The sequence below is a fragment of the Mycteria americana genome, chromosome 6 (assembly GCF_035582795.1).
Source record: "Mycteria americana isolate JAX WOST 10 ecotype Jacksonville Zoo and Gardens chromosome 6, USCA_MyAme_1.0, whole genome shotgun sequence".
Lineage (NCBI taxonomy): Eukaryota > Metazoa > Chordata > Aves > Ciconiiformes > Ciconiidae > Mycteria > Mycteria americana.
The window spans coordinates 35545766-35554533 of record NC_134370.1 but is presented as its reverse complement, the minus strand read 5'-3'; positions in this window follow the sequence as shown (position 1 = coordinate 35554533).

Below are 8768 nucleotides of genomic sequence, written 5' to 3'. Positions count from 1 at the left end.
GTCATTGAAGGGGTAGGTCAACCAGGGTGAAGAAGAAAGGGTACTTGGCACTTCACTGCCAGTACTTACACTTGGACGTATGAGATGATAAAATTTAATTTTGTTGTACCACATCATTGTGTTTTTCTTTCCCTTAACTTATGGACACACATTCGTGAAGAGGTAACACTTATCCGTCATCTGCAGGAGTATAGCTCCCATCTTGACTTGGTCACTGTTCCTCTTCAGAATGACAAGCCCTTCTCTAACCCTTAGCCCTGTGGTGCCTGGCCTTTTTCTCTCTCTTGCTGGTAGTGCTACAATAGGAAAAAGTCTGCCAAAGGTCTTTACATCTGAGCACAAAACTTGGTTGTTCAATTGTTAATGAAGTTATGCTGAGTTAATGTGTCAGAATTTACTGATTCTCTTGCATCTGTACGTGAGATCTTACACACTTAGCTGGGTGATTATCCTTTTCCATACTGCATTAATCCAGAGGAAAATTTTGATGATCTTGCTAAATATTATGTAGGATGCGATTTTAGATACACTTGCAGTTAAAATACATACTGTCAAGCTGTTATTTCTAGCCACATTACTGTCTTTTTCATCTTTGGTGACTGAACTGCGGATTTTTATTTATTTATTTAAACTGTATTGCTGATCTGTTTGCATATGATTTTTAATTTGCATTAAATGTTTGACTCGTGACAGGTAGCTGCATAGCTGGTTTTTACTATGTGCTTATCAGTTCTTCATAAATCATACCGATTTGCTAAAATAGATCATTAGGTCAAACACTTTCTTAGAAATAAAACAAACTAGTTCTGAGAAATGTTTCCCATTACTCCTGCTGCTGGCTCAGGAAAGACAATTTAATTTATTGGGTTTTAAAAGACAGTCAATGTTCATTGACCCATTATCTTTAGTGGAAAAAGGAGTAAGATGCTGCACCAATTTACCACTTGTGGAATGGGAGCTGAAGGAGTAAGGAATATTGTATCAACAGAATAAAGGTTTTAGGAGCTGTGTTGCTGAGTCAAGCCAATGTGTTACAGCGTGCCCGTTGTTCATGTAATTAGCAGTGGTCATTACTGTTCCTCCAGCAAGGCTGGCGGTGACTGTAAGCCCCTCTGGGGACCTGGCCATGCCTCTTTTTATCCAGGGACTGTTAGCAGATGCTTAAATGGGGCATTTTCCTTGACCTGTGTGTCAATGTTTTGTTTCCTATGTCTAAATTTGATCAAAAACTGAAGGCAAATAAAAAGAAACCTGACAAGATTACTTTTTAAAATCTCATGTTTTAAAAACTGCTAGTGATATGCAGCATTTGCTTCAGAACCATCAGTGTTGCCATTTGCAACGCTGTAGTCAACTTATTTAGTTTCTAGTGTGATTTTTTTTTTTTCCTGATGTATAGGTAGTACTTTTTGGATTTGGCAAAATGAAAATACCATTGTGCCCTGGTCCTTCAAGAAGCATCATGTTGCCAATTCCTGAAGTGGCTGTGAAAAGCGAGTAAAGCCTGTAACATTATCTGTGTAGCTTCAGTTGCAATGTGATATAGTGATGTTATTTCTAGTTCAAAATCTAAATTTGTATGGAAGTTCTCCTTTACTCAGAGAACAGTTTTGGGATACTTTGTAGATTTTTGTCCAAAATTCCAAGACCTTGGAGTGCTGGATGTCACATATTCATTCCAGATGGCATGCTAATCTCCATTGCACTGGGCTGAAAATGGCTACCATTTTCTACCAGTGTTTACAGAGTTGTTCTAAGAGATTTAAAGTTGCCCTCCAGAGAAAACAGAACCACAGCAAATAGTCTACTATATTATCTGTAAACTCATCGATGAAAACAGGATGATTATTTCTTTTCATTACCACCCTTTCTGTGTTTTGCATGTTTTGCTCCTCCCTAGGGACTGCATGGGAATAGCATGTTGACTGTATAAGTATAAATTAAATGTTTGTCTAAAAGAAGAACTATTAAAATGTAATTCTGGGCAGGATGTGCCTGTCAGCAGGAAGCTTCCTAAAATACCCTGTGTTTTAAGAGTGGAATTTTAGAGTAGGAGGGAAGTGTAGAATTGCTATTTACCTGTCTGATGCTGCTTTTGACACACATGATGAGCCAGCTTCATTTGACTGTCACCTCCTTAGGAGGCAGAATTCTTCAGCCCACACTTTGCTTAGCATTGACTACTTCTTTATTTACTCTTTGTGCCTTTGCATTTTATCTGGACTGTGCATTTTCAGTTAAGCTCCAGTTAAAGACAGGCTTCTCAGTCATGGCATTGTAGAAGGGCCCACAGAGCCTCCCACACAGTGCCTTCCTCAAAGAGAGATGGGGATGTCTCTTTCTTTGAAGAAGCACTTTTGAAACAAAAGGGATTCCCCTATGCCTCTGACAATTTATTTCCCACCACACATGTACAGAGCCATCAGACTGACGGGCCTCCTTCCATTTGTTAGGTTTTTCAGAATAACTGGATTTCAGGATCTCCCCCTAGATGTGCCATGTCTCTTTGGGTTGCCTCTGGGAAATGCCTGAGAGGAGCTGTGGGCAAGGCAGTGCATGAAGGAGGGCTTTGACAACTGGGGCTGAAGGAACCTCATTCAGAGAGCTGGGAGTTTCAGGACAGTGAAAACTCGGAGAAGGTGTAAACTAAATGAAAACCTTTTCCTGTCACCTTTCCCCCTTCTTTTCTGTCTATTTGGATTTTGGCTTCTCAAGGTCCTCTGTGACCTTTTTCCCTTATAATTACATGTGGTCAGCAATCAGAACCAAAACCCAAAAGAGCCAATCATTAAAATGGGCAGAAAACTTGCAGTTAGAATGCCTTGGCACGAGAATTTTTTTCCTGAAAGAACTTAAGCACAGCTTAGAAATCGACAACCACAGTTTGGCACTTTCCTTAGCTACCAGAGCAACTGATAGAATTAGAAACCAGTCAGATTTGCAGGGAAGAAAGAACTGGTGAGTTAAAAAAACAAGAACAAAACCAAGACCATGTCTGAATAAATTTCCAGTCATCTGTACATAGACCATTTATTGAGAAAGATAAGAAAAGAAAAACTAAATTTTCATAATCCTGATTATATGCAGAGGATTGACCCAGATGCATGATTTTAGCTGTATTTATTATATTTAAACACAATGTATGCCTTCACATGTGTTTACTGAAAAGAGGAACCACAACCATTTAAATTAAATGCGTTTTTAAATATTACTGTTTAAAAAAGAAACTATTGGATTCCTGCATACTAAGAAGTAATGTATATCACTGTGGTGCTCTAGAATTAATTAGGTCTCTTATTTTAGTTTTAGAATCAAGAAGATATTTTCTCATTGCTTGCAGAATAAAATAGCTAAATCCTCTGCTTAGATCAGAAAGTAGTTTTGCCCACAGCAATCAAACTAATATTTTCTTTATAGCTCGTTCTCTCTGTAAGCTTTCTGCTGATTTCATTAGGCTTTAGATCAGGTTCCAAGTAACTAATTATATTTATAGTGTGATTTCTTTGCTCAGTACAACTAATTTAGGTAAAGGAGTTGGTGGGAATGGTGAAAGGCTAAGTAGTATTCCTTTGCATTACTTCATCCAGGTGCAAGATACCAGGAAAACTCTGCTTGTATTCATCAGGTCTCAGTATTAAGCTGAGCAGAAACTTTCCTATTTTCGGTATTTTGTGAGAGCATAATGATGAACAGTTGATATACTGACTTTTTCCTTTATATTGATGAGTTCTGACGTATTTCTGACAGCAAAAATGGGGGTGAGAAAGAGATGGCCATTTGAAAGTGGTGATGAGGAATCAAACTTGGGTATGCGAGGATGTCCATGTTTTTCGCTCATGCTCTGTTGCCCCAAGTTTCTTCCTAACGTTTCTTAATACATATTCTCTCCTACAGCTCTACTGTAAAGCCACCACCCTCTCTTTCATCACTTTCCCACCCTTGCCACAAATCCCCTCTCACCTATAACCCACAGGCCTGCTCCTATTTCCCCAACTCAGATCTGCTGCTCCACTCATGCTCATCTTCAAAAGGGCCAGTGCCGCATCATTGCTTCTGTTACTGCCTTCCTAAATGCTGCCACAGGCAGTTGAATAATGCTTCTCTCAGCTGGCCCTATCCACAAAAATAGAAGAGCCTTCAGCTTTGGTTTCTGGGGATTTAAAAAGGCTGGGCAAAAGCAGGTTTGTTTAGCAGCTTTACTTTGCTAAAGGATATGAAGGTTCTGTTCTTGCATCACTAGCACTGATTCCTTTCTCTTTTTCTAAACTGGCTGCCTTATCCTAACTCCACAGCTGTGTTTCTCTAACTGGACAGAAAATTATTCCCTTCCTTGCCCATACAAATTGCCTCTTTTTCAAAATCCAATGAACATCACCTATCCTGAGTGCTCAGTCAGAAATTTTCTGGTTTGTTTTGTTTTTCCTCTCTTGGACTGAAATGCGACGAAATAGGCCCATTTCAAGTTGACTTTCTGACAAGCGGTTTGGTATTTGACCCAACCCTGTAGACTACAAGGCTATGTCAAGTCTTTAAAAGCTGGACCTTGATTTCGACAGAGGATTCTAATGGAAGCCAGCAGTTTTCTGGAGGCCTGAGCCATAACGTCACACTCTATGATCTAAAGTTTACTGAGGACCTCGAGTTACCTCTTTTTTTCTGGTATGTTTCCATTCCTGAGAAAAGCAAGAGCTGCAAGACTGACTTATACTCATTCAATTAATCAAGTGAGAGTGAATCAAACCTTTTCAGGCAATTTTGTTTGAAGTGTCTGCACTCTTCTCTGCATTGCATGAGGTGCCAACACCAGTGGGAGTTTGCCTGAGGTGAGAGCTGTGGGTTTGGATGTATTCTTCCATTTTTATTAGGTCTTACACTCACAGGAATTTTGTGCTTTTTAATCTTGTAAGTGTACAAAACTTATCTGGGTATAGAGGAAGATAACTTAGTGATTTGCTTTAATTATTCTCATAACTGTTCGCATTATGTTATATGAGCTAGTCACAATTAAAAAATTCCAAACCCACTTTTACAGCAAGAAGGTGTTTAACTGAAATCCTTGTGCCATAGATCTAACCAGTATGAAACCAGTAGCTCAAATGAGCTACCAAGATGCATCAATACTCAGAGCTCCTTCCCAGTTGGTCATTAATTTCATCGTATCCATTTTAGCATTTTAATTTCCTTTTCTCTCTCCTTTTATTATCTGTATGCTTTCCCTTAAAATACTTTATATGGAATGGCATCTACCAAAAAGCAAGTTGTCCAAAATAAAATTCCAGCTAAACACGTTAAATATTTATTACTCTTAATATTCAGCAGAATTCAGAATTCAGCTACAGTAGTATTTATTTGGAATGCACTAATACTGAGATTTCCCTTGCTGGTAAGCGTGTCCACATAATACAAGGCAGTCTTATACCCCTTACAATCTTTCAAGACAAGAAAAGGGATTGAAAAGTGAAACCAGGATATGAAGAGGCAAACAGACTTTGGAAAGGTCTCATGGCAAGTACTATGCAACGCACTACATTTTTGAATACAATTAATTAAGCTGTTAAGCAGGACTTTTACACTACTTCACATACTCAAAATAAGATCCAGTGATGGCTGATATATCGGCATCAGAGTCTACTAAAAAGGTGGTCATATGGCAAGACTGTTTTCATTTCTGTTTTTAGGGTACAAACAAATGAAAGAAGACAGCTGTTTAGTCTGTACCATGGGACGGAAATTCTGTGCAAGCATAGCCATGGATTATAACACTGAAAGTTTACAATTAGCTCCTGAGAATATCTATTTTGAGGAGCTCTAAATTCTTTGGAATAATTTTTTTCAGTACAGGTTATTGCTTGAGTTGTTTTATTGCAGTCTTTTAGCTAGTACTCCCTCCAGTATTGGTTTTTAGGGTTTGTTATTTAGCTGCTAAAGGGTCATCTAACTCTCATAAGATGGAGTTTATTCTCTGGGTGAATAACTTGTTCATTATAAAAAAGAATAATGCCTCAAAATTGTAAGTTGAATCTTTCAGTTATGGGGGCAGGGGTAAGGGGAGATGGATGTCCAAGGCAGGCATAGGACAACATAAGCAAATCCCATCTGGCTTGTCACTAGAACAGGAAGTGTGAGTAGATAAATACAATTAGCTCTCTTTCCATTTCAAACTCAGCAGTAAAAAGCTGGTTCAGTGTTTTACTTCCTTGCTGCCAGTTAAAAATGCAATATAGAATTATTGCCGAATACAAGTTCCAAATTTTCAGATGAACAGGTTCATTGCTGACTTAAAGCTGAAAAGAAAGCTTCTGTCTGCAGCAGTAGAGGCACATTCTCTGTTTTTCCAGGATGAAACCATCTTACATTTGCAGATCTAGGCTGTGAACGCTAACCCCCATCTATGTCCCCGTCCACCTTCTACAAAGTGACAATAGCATAGTTCCGGTATAAATGAACAGACCAAGTGTATTCCATGTGCCTGACACCCTGCTTCATGGATCATAGCAAGGTTTTAAATAAATTGGGCTCATTTTTCCCAACTGCAGTGAGGAATAATGTTTTTTTTCACTACACAAGCCATCATCTTTTGGGAAAGGCCCTTGTGCAGAGTATATGTTAATCCATGCTTTTGAAAGAATGAGACAACTTGCAGTAGAAGAAAACAAAACATTCATATCAGTTACAGACACTGGCATACTTTTGATGGATCTAATATTCAGCCTTTGGCTGCAAGGCAATTTTAAAAGAACCAACTAGTTAAACTTGAGATACTTCTATTTCCTCATAAAATGTACTTCTCTTCCTTAATCTGTAACTCTCCATAGTGAGTTTCTCTAACCATCAATATGACAGTACAGCAATATTGCCTCATCAGTCATGATTTACTTAATGTTTTCTGAATTTAGTAATATTTGATTAAAATTTAATGTGAACATATCATATCATGCCACATATATTATTGCATCCATTAATCAGGTAACCATAATAATGAAATGTCGGAAGATTGGATGAAAAAGGAGCTGAAGTCTTTGATATATGTTTGGCATGGTTTTGTGAGTGATTAACGAAAAGATATCCAGTCAATTGTGTAAAGCTTCATTAATATATATTTACAATCATCTATGTACTGTATCATCAGATATTTTTAACCTTAGTTAAACTTGATTTTTTAATTTACTGAACGACACTAAATATTAATAATCCTGAAAAATATATAGTATTCTATTAACTCTCATAATGCCAGAATGATTCATAACGTGTCTTAATGCTTTTGTAACAAAATATGTACTAAAAATATTGTCAGAGTTAATGGATCAGTTTTGTTATAGGTGGAATAACAAATGCTTTATGCATGGCTCTATAAACCTCAAATTACACAATGGTATTAAAATAAATGTAAGTCAGTATTTCCGTCTACTTTTTTAATATGCAAAGGTAACGTATGACCTAATCTAGCAAAGCATCTATTCCAGTTTAGTAGAGGAGGTATTGACGACAATAAGACTTGAGTTCATACTTGTAAGTATTTCGTTAAACATATAAAGACTTTCCAGATTTTTTAAAAAAAACTTTAAATCCTTAGGCTTCAGCTCATGAAGCAAGATAAGGACATGTTCTCCAGGTAAACTTTGAGAGATGTCTCATTGTTTTACTGGTATTTGTGGCAAGAAGCAACTAAGGCACTGATCCTACAGACTGGATCTGCGTAGGAAATTCTTTATTGTGCGATGGATCTCAGTGGAGCTGTTTGTAGTGGCAGGAGTGCACACGTGGATCTTCAGCAGTGTGTGTTCTTCCACTCAGAGCTGGACGCCAAACAGATTAGAACACGTGTGCTTCATTTGTAATATGCTGAATGTTCCAAATGACTTGGGGTACGTGTCACTCATTGTATATGACATGAAGCACACTTACAGTGTGTTCTGGAGTCCCATGTTGAAAAGCTGCAGCTGTTGTATGTCTGTTATTTGCCTCATATCTTCTCTCACTTTTTGTGAGAATTTAATTTATTTAGTTTTCATTTATTGATTACTGTGAATCATGGAGAACACTATCATTTTTTCACTGCAGCTACAGGTAGGTAAGTACATTTTTACACTACAACAACTTCAAAAAATGCATCTCTTCAAAACATTTTCAGAACAGAGGTGCCATGTGTTTTTTAACATGGCTTGTGATTTCAAAGTGTACTTGGTTGGAAGCTGTACAGTGATCTCTAAACTGAAATATCACCACTTTGGAAGGCTGCTTGGAGATCATCGTTGTGTGGTGTTAATCTGTATAAGCACTATGCAGTATATCAGCATCCATTCTATATTTTTATCCCACAATGTCTTGTCTTCAGCTGATTCAAGGATGATTTCTTCAGTAGTGTCTAGTGGGCAAAAGCTGATAGCCGTCATAGGCTACTTGGATAACAGCTTAGTTCTGGGCAAGGTGGATAAGCATTCCCATCAATTTACTGTTAAAGGACATTAAAAACAGTCAGGCCAGGATCTATAAATCTTCTAAACTAAATTCAGCCAAAATAAGCCCATGCAGCTCCATCTGGAACCTATTCTGTTAAGAAAGGTGAAACTATGGATTGAAGAAAAAATGATGAGGCTGGTTACTACTGATTTGGTACGAATGTATTTGTATACAATCTCACAGAACACTAGCCTCTTTTTCCCTCTAGCTTGCTTACTTGGAGATTGGCAGAGACATAAGTAAAATAATTATTATTCCACCAGTGTGGAATAATATTTTTTAATAATAATTTTTTAATAATATTTTTT